Here is a 13,301-nt window from a genome sequence, read left to right as displayed (position 1 = left end):
AAATATTGATATTGAAATATTGAACTTTAAATTGTTAATTAAATACAAAAACAAAACTTTTGTACAAAATAACTTTTTTGTATTTAACATTTTATGGAGGGAGCATTTTATGAAGGGAAGCCCACTAAGTCAACCTTATTTCCATTGAAATGAATGTTACACAGATTTTTGCTTGTTAACGAAAAGCAAGAGCAATTGTATGTATGTTTACTCTGGAATAAACACTACTGAATTCAGCGGAGCTATTATTTATTATTATGCATAGGAGTGCAGCCTTAACTAAATACATGTTACAGATATAGATTATATATGCAAGAAGACTTGCACACTGTATTGTTTCACATTTCTTCCTGAATGGATATATCTTTCATAAAGAAACAAATAACATGTCACACTCCTGAAAAACTCTGTCAGGCACATATTGTCAGTCACCTGAAGTGGAAAGGAAGTTCTCTTACAAGGTCAGCATCACAACTTGGCATGGTGGGGTACCTTCTGGGGTCCACACTCTAACTGGGAACTTACTGAAAGAGCTCCATGGACCTGCTCCTGTGATTCACCGTTGCAAACTGATTGTTCCCCAGTCTCTCCCTCCAGCTGAGACAATGGCATGGTCCAAAGGAGGAGTAGATTCCACCCCCAGCTTCTTCACTCTAGCAAGCAAGCATTTGATAACAACAACCAGAAAAAGCAGGAGTAGCTGGTGACAATGGGCAGGTTTGCATGTCATGCTAAGCCATCCTGCAAATAGGCCATGGTGGTTTAGTGGATCATTGAACAACCCTTGGTACAGCTGAGGGATGATCTAGCTTCCTATAGGTGGTCCCCCTCTTCATCCTCCAACCAGCATCTTCCATGGCAGAACCCATCTTGTCTTCCCTCCCCACTCTGTTGGCTGTGCCTGTTAGTCACCCAAAGAAGCAGCAGCAGCAGCAGCCTGAAAAAGCACTTATGGGGGTCATGTTTTTGGTGCCTCCAAAATGCACAGCTGTGATCATATTATTTAAGTTATTCTTTTTGAATATTCTTTATTCACACTCTTTTGTAAGTGTGCTTTTATGGATGACCAATGTTTATAATCTTGTTGCTCAATTTCCTGGTTTGCTTCAACTCTCCAAGATAACAGCAAAGAGAAGTAAGTAACAGATTGACAAGGTGAAACAACATATAGGCTAGTTTATGCTCAATTTCAATTGAAAACCACTAGTAAAGGGGGAAAGTGCTGAAAGAAGGTGCACTAAAATGGTGAAGGGGAAAATAGCCACTTGACAATGTGATCCTCTCAGTTTTCAGTGTTAAATTGACCCTTCTCAGTTCTGCCACCTTTTCAACACTTAACCTTGAGTCTGTGGGTAGTCTAAAGGAGAAGCTATGAACTTCCTCTGCCTTTTTACAGTTCCTTGCTGGAGCACATATTGCTGCAGTTACTGACAGTTTGATGAATAAATAAAATCAGAGTTCAGTACAAAAATTAAATGGCTGGGAAGTAAAAAGTACACCATTTTAAGGACTAAGAAGTAAATGGAGGGGAAACTTGCACACCTGCATTAAGCAGGTGCACAAATTTTGCCTCCATTTACTTCCTAGCCATTAGATTTTTTTTTCTCTATGATGAAGTATTCATGCTATTTTCATCTATGCTCTAGACTGGATTCACATTGATCATACTGATGTGTGACTGGATAACAACCTACAGCACAAAGTATGACAAATACTGGTGTACGTAAGAAAGCAAATTGTGCATTGTGTCTGAAATAAAGTTGGTGCAAGTTCAATGCACACAATGCCACCCCTGACTTATAGGATCAAAGGTATACCTTTATCTCATATCAAACCTTTATCTCATATCAAATGCAGGAAGCATTAATGTTACTTGATGGCTATATACTGAGCTGTATACAACCACATCTTTCCTGTCATCGTATTTCATCTAGTTGCATCGAATGTAACATTATCTCTTCTAAACAATAGCAAAGGGATTATTTAAAAGCCAGGAGGGATTTCAGGATGGCAGAAATACAGGGAAATTTTAAAACACACAATATTTTATGAAACTTATACACGGGAATAGAAGTACAAGTTACCTGGGTCCCTGGATGGTGAACAAGTTCCATTCCTGAGAAAACAGAAATCATCTTTAAGTCAAATTTGTATGCAAGTTGGATCACATTTAGCCAGCTCTCCACATTTGTGGGCTTAGAGGTGCAGGACACCCCATGAAAGTGGAAAAACTGCAAATATCTCTACCCCTTCCCCGCTGTCCAAACTCAACAGTGCCCCCTCTTCGCAGCAAGGAAATACCAAATAGATTTCCCTCTCTGGATGAAAACAGAGGCTTCCCCCACTCTCTTCCTCCCTGTCTATGATAATGCTTTTCTGCAGTAATTTAAAAAAATTAATAGGCTTTATGGCAGTTCATTCGTGAGTACGGGTTCTTTGTAACTCGGACATTTGTAACTCAGAGACTGCCTGTATACACAGTTTGCCTCTTGCTAACTGTAAAACTCATGCAGAAAAAGCAACTGGATTCTGATGTTAACAAATGCTAATAAACACATTAATTATATTTTCAACAGTTAACATGTAATAGAAATGTAACTAAGTTACATGCTTGCTAAAAATGCCAGTCATGATGCTAGCAAATATGGTTAGATCACATAGGAAAAAAGCAGGCATTAATACACTCACCATTCTGTAGCTACGATTCGAAATATGCTTACTCATAAGGACATTCCATTGGAGCCTGTGGGAGGGTTCAGATGACAAGGAGCTGCACTGAGAAGCAAGTTACAGTTACACACTGGCTTGTAAGTCACCCTACATAAAATGCACCTGACGCTCCCCCTCCTCTCCCCTCAGTCCTCCCATGCACATCCCAGCAGACACAACAGGAGGACTGCTGTTCCTTCTGCTGCTGCAACTATTTTTGGTTCACTAAAGCTTGACTTTTAAATCATGTGTTCCTGGAGATCGCAAAAGCCTTTGTGATCCCTGTTTGGGTTTCTACGAGGTCCCTCTCCAGGGAGCCTTGTGGTATCTTTGCGCTCATTTTTTAAAAAATCATACCCTGCTGGATTTGTGCAAATCTGGCAGGGCAGCTTAGTACTGGCTCATTCTTTTATGACATTGTCAGGAAGTGCCTGATCTAAATCATCTCTAAGTTTCAGCTTCCTACCCGTTGTTGTTATTATTAACAATAATATATATAAAAGGGACCTGTCTAGGGTGGCAAAGTAATCCTGGAAGCTGCATAGGAATAGCTGGCAGGGTGATTTTGTGGGCCTAAAAAAAGTTCAATTCAGATCATCTTGGTCTCATTTTAAAGCTAAGATTCTAAGCCAACCGCTCCAGAAAACAGAATAATTCATTGAGGGAAAGCTGTGCTTTTTTAATTAGTAGGCCAAACCATTGTAATGCAGAGAAAAATTAATGGGCCTGCTTGTGTAATGCAGAGTTTCTTGGTTTGCATAACTTCAGACAGAATTAAAACATAAAACCTGTGATAACTGAAAGCCATTCATATGCTGATTGCAACCCCTTGACAGAAAGTTCCGGCCAGAGCAAAAGTTTTTAGGAATGTCCATTTTTATGTTCTGAGGCACATTCATCTGGAGATGTAAAGTCACCCTGGAAGTCACATCTGTTGGGCTTTCTTAAATACACAACATAAAAAGAATAGAAGCCTGTTTAGGTCAGCATTCCATCTCCACTGTGGGGTCCATATGTTGGACATGAGCACAAGGGCACTGTCCCATTTGTATTCCCCAATATCTAGTACTTTGAAGTGTAGAGTCTCTAATAATGGAAGCATAGCCTCCACTTCCATGTATTTTCTAATATCCCTTTGAAATGCATGCATATGAAATACATAAACAAATTGTCTTATTGTACTTACAATTAAGCGCTGTATTATTATACTACTGAGAATTGTAAATATTACTGTGTCTAGACATACATAGGATTCCTCCGCAAGACAATTAAAGAATGGAATGAGAATGGATTTTGCCTTCTCTTACATTGAGCTAGCATGTTGAATCACCTTGCTAAGCAGGAAAGGTATAGGGCTACAACCAGATGGGTAACCACATGTGGAAGCAGAACAGGGTTGGACTCCATGGCCTTACAGGTCCCTTCCAATTCTACTTCTATTCCCATGGTGGTTATGGCTGAGTTTGGCATTTCAATGTCTTCTTGGACTAATCTGTCAATCTGCGTCTTTGTAATACAATCCTGTGAATAGTGCCTCATGGTGAATTGCTCCCCGTACAATCTGGAAGGATATTAATCATGCTAGCATACATCCCATTTTAGTAGAAAGGACATTAAAGTGAATGCATGTTGTTACCAAGAGAGGCAAAGACTAGGTCTGCTGCAAGCAGCACTTCCATTCTACAGAAAATGACTAGCCTTGAAAAACATTGTTCTGAGCTGTATGGTGCTAAATAGCCATGACAGGATATGGTCATCATGACAACCACCTAGCATCATCCATCAGACAATTTCAGTCATAACATCCATGACTTGTATAAATCAAAAGATAGCGGTTACTCCTGACAGTTTACAAATGAGCACAGTGTATCACAGAGTACTTTGGATGATAAAAGATAGTGTGTTCCCCTCCGCTCCCCAGAGGGATAGCCATAGTAATCTGTTGCAGCAAAAGCAACTAAGAGCCTCATGGCTCCTTTCAGACTAACAAATGTATTCTTGCATTTATAGTCCAATGAAATACAGTCCATTCTATTTATTAATTACATTTTATCCAGTTTCGGCCTCCAAGGAGGCTTGTAAGATCCCTCTCCTCCTCTCCATTTTACCCTCTCAACAATCTTATGCTGTAGATTAGGCTGAGAGTCCATGTTCAGACTCCAAATAACTTGACACTTGAACTATGGGTTCTTGCTAAAACATGGTTTATTGTGTTTGAACCCAGCTATGCTAACAATCCATGATTTGTTAACCATAAACCCATGGAAAGAACTCATGGCTTTTTCTTGGGTTGTGAACTGTGAACTGTTTCTGATTAAAAATCTGTGGGTTCAAGCAAGATAACTCATGTTTCAACAACAACCACAGTTCAGTGAAAACCCAAATTCAGCCTTTAAGAGCAGGGGTCCTCAAACTTTTTTTGATAGGAGGCCAGTTGAAAGGCAGTGGCTACACGCGCGGCCGGTGAGGTGGGGGTGCCTGGGGATGCAGGCCGGTGAGGTGCCGTCAGGCGCGTGTGAGGTAGCATCGGGCATGCGTGGCGGTGGCTTGTTCGTTTGGAGACCATCTCCGATCGAGTGAGCCACCCCCTCCCCGCTCCCCGTGCTGCACAGCAGCAGCAGCAACCGCGCGCGTACGGGAGGCAGGCAGCGGCAGCTTGCTCGCTCAGAGACCATCTCCGAGCGAGCAGGCCACCTCTTCCCCGCCTGCGCAGCAAGCACGTGTGCGGGCGTCGAACAGTGGCGCAGGCCAGATGGATGGCCGTGGCGGGCCGGATCCGTCCCGCGGGCCGTAGTTTGAGGACCCAAGTTTAAGAGAGTTTTATTGTGTCGTCTGAACCTATCACCCCCTGAGTTTTACAGACAAGTGGAATTTGAACCTGGGTCTCCCTAATCCAAGCCCAGCAAACGAACACTGTGCCACATCAGATGCATAAAGAGCTATCTTCTGTTGGCAGATTTATATATGAATTTTTTTGGGGGAGGGGGTTGTCAGAGGAAAGTTCAAATACAGAAAATATGGCCAATGAGACATTTGAAATTTCTAAGCAACTAATAACATCATCCACAGAATTAAAACAGTATTATATTAATACCTCACCCTTTTTGCTACAAGGACCTCAAGGAGGTTTATATCCATTTTATCCTTACAACAGCCCTGTAAGGTAAATTAGGCTACAGGTCAGTGACTGGTTCAAAGTCACCCAGGGAGCTTCACTGCCAAGTGGGGACCAGAACATCAATTTTCAATGCAACAATTTAACCATTCTGCCACATATTTAATTATAGAAGTAGAAGGTCTTTGGATCCACCAGAACCACAGCCTGTTCTGCTGTCCTCCAAATGCCCCATTTTCATTGCTTTGCAAAAGATTTGAATCAGTGAAATTTTCTGGAGGCATAAGGCAAGTCTTTGCCTGGAAGCAAGATCCCTCTCCTAACGGTTCAGTTATCTCTCCTGTAATTGTTTCTTTCCCAGAAAGGGTTTACAGTTGCATGCTGCCTTTCTGATCATGAATATATAATTGTTTAAATACCCAAGTTTGTAATCCAAGTTATTAAGATTCATAAGCAACATAATGGGTACTGGTTATCTTTATTCTAGTTTTAAAATGTTTGATAGTGAAATTCTACTTCGTTTTGTTAGATGGCATCTCTGTATTTTTGCAATCCATTGTTGCCATAACCTGGCATCAAACATTTCTTCTGAATGTTAAAGCCTGTGGACTATTATATTAATAACTGTTGAACTGGAACTTATCATCAGTGGCTGAATCAGGTTTTTGTTTTGCTTTGTTTTTGCCTTGTATCACAGACTCATATCACTATACTTGATTTGCAACACAATAGTCTTATCAAGTTTTATGTTTTTGTATAGACATTTTGCACTTGAGCTCTCAAGGACAAAATATATTCAAATTTAAATTCATAATAGAAATTAAACAAAACAGCTACATCTCACTGTAGGGACAGTTATAACTAAGAGTTATTGTTCTCCATAGAGAAAGTAATATTTTAGGTTTATGTGTGCTTTCTTCACTTTAGTCAGTGGATGGGTCTACTTTTTAACAGAATATGCAAGAGATATGCATGATTTAAAGAACAATTTCATTCAACAGGGTTTAAATATCATTGTAAACACTGTCCTGTGCTATAGATATCTATGGTTACTCAGTGAACTTGGAGTGGTTTCATTATTCCTAACATTGGGTGAGGCGCTCTGATAATACAGTGAGAATAGATGTGTAAATGTGTTACCAATGTTGCAAATGACTGGGAGAAATCTTTTATGTGACATGCAGGGAATAGTAATAAACATTTGTCAACCTGTTTCAAGAATTTAAAGTATCCCATTTATGCTGTATAATCCCTTACAGTGAAGGAAAAGCGACAAAGGAGCTTGTGCCACTTTAAAGACAAGGAAGACATCAGCAAGAATAAGGAACCAGCCCAGGAAATGATCCCAATGATCAGTTGTTTAAGCTGAAGCATTTTAACAGACATTGAAGCACAAAATTCTAACACAAGATGCATACATGTGTCTCAGTCCCCAGAGTCATCTGATTTCTTGGCTCAGGAGGTTTTGCCAATGGATGTCTTCACCTTTTCTAATTCCTGTATTTGCATGCTGGCTGGAAGCTAGGGGGAGAGATTTCAGAAAATAAATGACTTGAGAGTAGGCTTTAGCCAGTGCTATTCCATGCAAAGTGCTCTTGATCCAGATCAGGGCCCTGCAAGCTTACCTGTAAAAGAAAGTGTGGTCAGCTGAATACAAAAAAGTTAACATATAGTGTTCTTTGACAGTATGCAGGTTCACACAACATTATAAGCCCCAGTGAGTGTTAAGCTCTCAGATCCCTCCTGAATCCCTTAAAAATGGTGTAACATGGTCATTCATTAGTCCTCTGCTTCAAAAGTGATCTTAGGCTTCCTAACTTATAGTTCTCAACACTTCCTTGGTAGCCTACTTTCTTCCTGCTCACTCTCCCATCTTATGCGAATCCTTATAAATGTTCTGCATAGATTTGTCTTAGTTGTGCTTTTTCCATGGCTCCTGCTTTGTTCAATGCCACATTCCAATTTCTCATTTGAGCAATCGCTGTCTACTTTATTCCATCTCCTGTAGCCATCCTGTCTCTTGCCCAGCTTCCCTAGTACACCTCCCTTAGCACATAGCTCCTTCTCCTCCTGTGATTTTTTTTCAGACCCCCCTCCAGATTAACGCTTTCTTGCTTGCTTCTCTGTCATCTCTGTCCTATTCCTCATGTCTCATTACCTTAGCTCAGGTTCCTTTTGTTTAGTTCTTTGCATTATAGTCAGCATTCATCAGGCTCCTTGGCTTTAGATTTCCTCTTATTACTGAACCCTCAAAGATCCTTTCTTTGCCACCCCATGTCTTTGGTTTTCATCCCAGTCAAAGTCACAGCTTTTCCTTTCCTCTCAGCAGCTAAACTGCAAATTGTAGCAGAACATTCTGGGTCACTACACCACTCTGGCCAGCCAGAGAAAGAGGTTTCACCACCTAAAGGTCAATGCAAAAATGGTTGCTTACCTTTACCATTGATTTCAAGTGAATTTCATAGGTCAATAAAGAACCACAGCAGAGATGAGCTTTGCAGAGAAATAATAGGAGAGGATCAGTAAGAGATGTTACAGCAGTGGAGACCTAAAGGGCACTTTGCACTCCCAAAGCTACCCCATGGTAGGCAAATATATTTCTATTGTGAGAACAAGCGTTGTACAATACCCTTAAGAAAACAAAAAGGGATGTAGTATCACTCACACTGCTCTAGTGCCACTTCTTCATTACATGCAAAGTGGCCATGAGTGCAGGAGTTTATTTTTAAATGCTCTTATGAAATCTGACACCTGCATATGCCACTCCTTGTGCACATGTTCCTAGTTAATGCATCGTGACTTGCTAGTCTTAATGTTTTGTTTTTGTTATTGGCTTCTTTTGTATATTTAGATTCCGTGTTTTAAAGGGAGCTGTTTGATTTGTATTTTTTAAAGTTCTATTTTACCCGTGTGTTACCTTGAGCACAGATGACAATGGAAAGGAAGGAAGGAAGGAAGGAAGTTGTGGTCAACATGACAAAACTCCAGCACTGATCATATGTCTGGAGATGTAAAGGATACTGAAAGCAGGCCCAGTTCTTTTTTTCCTCCACTTTTGCATGGATAAGTAGAATTCCCAGAGCCTGCAGCAGTGGCCATCTGTACATATGCTCTTCCTTATGTTCAGCATAGTACTGCACATAAGAAATTTTGGGGCAGAACCATGCTCTATCCAAGTACATAGTATAATCTTTTAGTCAGCTGACAGAACAATCTTGTGATTGTCTAAAGGTAAAGGTAAAGGTTTCCCCTTGACATTAAGTCCAGTCATGCCTGACTCTAGGGGATGGTGCTCATCTCCGTTTCCTAGCTGAGGGAGCTGGCGTTTGCCCACAGACAGTTTCCGTGGTCATGTGGCCGGTGTGATTAAACACCAACGTGCACAGAACGCTGTTACCTTCCCACCAAAGTGGTACCTTTTCATCTACTTGCATTTGCATACTTTCAAACCGCAAGGTTCGCAGGAGTTGGACAGAGCAATGGGAACTCACCCCGTTGTGCAGATTCAAACTGGTGACCTTTTGATCAACCAGCACAGCAGTTTAACCCACTGCGCCACCTGCATCCCCTTGTGATTGTCCACTGAGATGTAAACTCTGCTGTGGCTTACCACAAAGCAATGGACATTTACTCAGATAAGTAATACAGGTAATCCCCTCTTCCTTTCTGAAGAGTGTCTCTGAACCCCATCATGTAGTCCAGAGATGTTCATGCGAAATGAAGATGGCAACGGCTGGAAGGCTTCTCTTTGCTTACAAGTGAGCCCAGCTGCCTATAAAAATGTGGTTAAAAATGGAGTGGGGGAGAGGGCACCTTGGTGTGCCTCAAGAAAAATATCTGTGGCACCCTGCTGCCTATGGGCATCACACTGACTATCGTGGTACAGATGGCTTTAAAATTGTTCCAATTCATTTTGAGAGGATAAGCCTATCATTTTATTACTTTATGCCTCGTATGACAGAGCACATAAATTTCCATCACTCAAACAAAGCAACTTCTGGTCAGTAAAATGTTTTAGTCCAAAAGAAGATATTGCCTTCATGATATCATCATCATCATCATCATCATCATCAAAGCCTATGTTTGTTTTGAAGGTGTCAGAGAGTCAGCAATATTTAGAACAATTTGAAAACCTAAAAGAACAAGCAGGCAACAGATTTATAAAAGCAGCAGCTAACGATTGCTAAAACACACCAAAGGTCTATTAAACTTTAACCAAATGCTGTCTTAAAGAACCGGTTTTTAACATACTGCCTCTAACAGTACGTTGTCTCTATAAAAAGGAACTAGATGTTGTAGCATGGCTAGCTTCATGAGTCCATAATATCAGAAGCAGAGCCATAGACGACAACTGGAGCACGTGGGAAAGGATGCAGAAGGTGCTTCTTAAGATACTGAAGCAGTCCCAAGACTTACCTGGTTCAAACTGACTTTCTGAGAGCAATATTCTTCTTCCACTCACATATTTGCAAAAGACTATAGCAGTGTCCCCACCCCCAGTGTGGTTCCTTTCAAAGTACAACTCCTAGCATTCTTGAGCATGGGCAAAGCTTGAGGGCTGATAGGAGCTGAAGTTCAAAACACCCAGAAATCACTAAGTTGCAGAAGGGTAAGCTATAGGATTCTATAAGATATGTGGTAACCTGGTGTCTTACTTTCCTGTGCTACACAATCTATGTCATATTTTGCATATGATATTTTGTCATTATCTTAATATAATCTGCCTGTGATCATTTGAAGACCAATGGTATTCAATGAGGCTGATAAAGAATACAATATTTAAGATGCAAGATTAATATTTAATAATTGGGATTAATGTCAACTACCCAGAGAACTTTCTCAGTGGTTGCCCCTATGCTGTGGAATGGTCTGCCAGGAGAGATGCATCCAATACCCCAGAATGCCACCTTTAAGAGGAAGTTAAATATGTATCTCTTCTGAGAGGCCTTCCTGGAGTAGCTCTCATATCAGTTTTATTCAATATCTTTTTTTAGACAATTTTAATCACTGGTTTTAACTCCTTGTAAACTGACCAGGGCCTATGGGAATGGGGTGGTATCTAATTAAATATTTAAACACACACACCCAAACACACACAGACATACCCCATCCCACCAAAATTCTATCTAGTCCAGCATTCTCCCCCAAATGGCCCATCAAACGTCTATAGGAAGCCTACAAATGCAAGACATGAGCACAACTACAGTCTCCTGTTTGTGCTTCCCAGTGACTAGTATTTTGGTCAGGCAAGAAAAGATGCATATATAGAATTGAATAGTAGCATATCTGCTGAATCAACATCTCCCTGGTATCCAAACCCTCACATCTAAAATTGCTCCACGAAAAGGCTTTTCTTATATTTCCAGTACTTTAAGCCTGTATTAGAAAGCTCCCCAGGTTGTTTCAGTGCTTTCTGTTTTCTAAAACTATTTGAACAATCTGGATTCTGAAAGCATTGTATCAAAATTAAAAGTCCTACTTTTCTTTAACAATTCTATCCACTGGTAGATTTCTGCTTCTCTCCCCCACCACCCTCTTTTTTTCTTGGAGACTGCAAGTCTTTGGAGACATGCTCTAAATATTTTATACATAGCAATACACTGGAATACAAGCTACACAAAATATATACCTTATTAATGAACTGTTGTGCATATTTCATATGACAGTGATAAAATATAATACATATTTATTGCAAACTCCCTTGATAAGTAAATAAATAATACATATTTAAAATAATTGCCTTGTATCAAGATATTATCTGCTCCTTTTACACTCACTTTGCATATGTATTAAGAAAGCAAATAGAAGATGATAAGTTGGATACTATAAGAATCTGCATAACTAATGATTAATAACAAATATTGTAGTTAGGATGTTAGAAATGCCAGATTCCCACTCATTCACAGCTGTCTTTTCTTACTCTGTACTGTGTAAACCAATTGGAGAGAATGGTGCACTGTTGAACTTAGTTGTGTGCACTGTGTATAGAAATTATTTTACAAGTAGGACCTGCAAGAAAAGATTGTCATGCATCCACACCTCTGCAAAGGAATGATCTTGATGAACTGAAATGGACAGATTGACTTTGTCTCTGAAGGAGAAAGAAGATACAGACTTCTGTCAAACTTGGCTAGAGAAACAGGACTATGCATAGATCTAAATATGTTTACGGATTACCATAAAAAGAAAAGGTTTGGGGGGCTGACCCTGTAGGTCTGATGCTGTTTTGATGATTGAGGATTTTTTAGTTTCTTTCTGTTAGTTTTGTTAGTTAGTAGAAAATAACAATAAAACTTATTTTAAAAAAAAGGAATGCTCTTGAGCCAGATTCCATAAAGGCATTCATTCCAAACAGGGAATTTCATCCCACCCACATTCCTTTCCCAACCAGCATTCAGCTTTTCATGCCTATTGAGCATGTTCAATGTGAGTTGTGATTTTGGGGCTAAAGGATCTCTCTCTCGGGCAGCAGTGTATATTTATGTTGTTGTTCTCCTTATTATGCTGCTATTTCCCATACTTATGGGTATGCGGACAGCTCTCTTTTCAGTGGCCAAATTCTGATTCCATTTCTGTTGGTGGTCAGTTTGCTGTAGAGCAGGGGTGCAGAACATCAGGCACAAAGTCAAATGCAGCACACTCGGGACCCAAATCTGACCCTCCAAGTTTCTGACTTGACTGCATCTTGTTTTTCCCTAACTACTGACAATCGCATGTGCTGTTGTTGTTTGTGCAGTCCTCTCCCTAGCCCCACACACACCTGTAAAAGGTTGCAAGGGCTTTCTTAAGACTTAACTTGCTTGCAACAAGAATTTGAAGTTACAATAGCGAAGTCTTTTTTTTAACCCTGTACCTTTTGTTTTTTCATTTTGCATTTCAATGGTTGAATACAGCCCCATACAGTTTTTGTGGAACAGAATTAAGCCATTAGGTAAAAGGGGTTTCACCCGTTCTGCACCCTTTCTACAGAGAAAGTGTTTGTTCGCCTATATTATTTCCACAACAGCTACTTTGTCTCCACTTCATCGTGTGTATTATAATTACTTCCCATGTCAATGTATTCTCACTCTATGAGTTTGTAATGAGAAGCACTAACCCCACTTACTGTGAACAAAAAACATGGAAGATGCTCTGGCTGTAAATAATTTTGAACAGGGATGGAATTCTAATTGAATAAGGCAGTCCCTAAAAATGATATAATATTCTTGCCTTCCCATTAACTTAATTGCCTACTCTTTCTCAAAAAGAGCAGATTGCCAATTCAGATATTCAGGCTGATGGGTTATATTCAACAGGGGTTTCTATGGGGCCAAAATTTAGGGTACACGCTGGCCTGGAAATGCATAAAGTATAGGGATTTTTTCTTCCTAAAATGCATATGATTGAAAACTTAAAACATCCAGTAGCCAGGTTAATAGGGAAGTTAAAAAAATATATGACCAAAAATAAAAATGGCATCCTGGAGCCTGCTGTAGAC

The sequence above is a fragment of the Varanus komodoensis genome, unplaced genomic scaffold (assembly GCF_004798865.1).
Source record: "Varanus komodoensis strain SLA01 unplaced genomic scaffold, ASM479886v1 scaffold5, whole genome shotgun sequence".
Classification (NCBI taxonomy): Eukaryota; Metazoa; Chordata; class Lepidosauria; order Squamata; family Varanidae; genus Varanus; species Varanus komodoensis.
Note: the sequence above shows the minus strand (reverse complement) of the source record.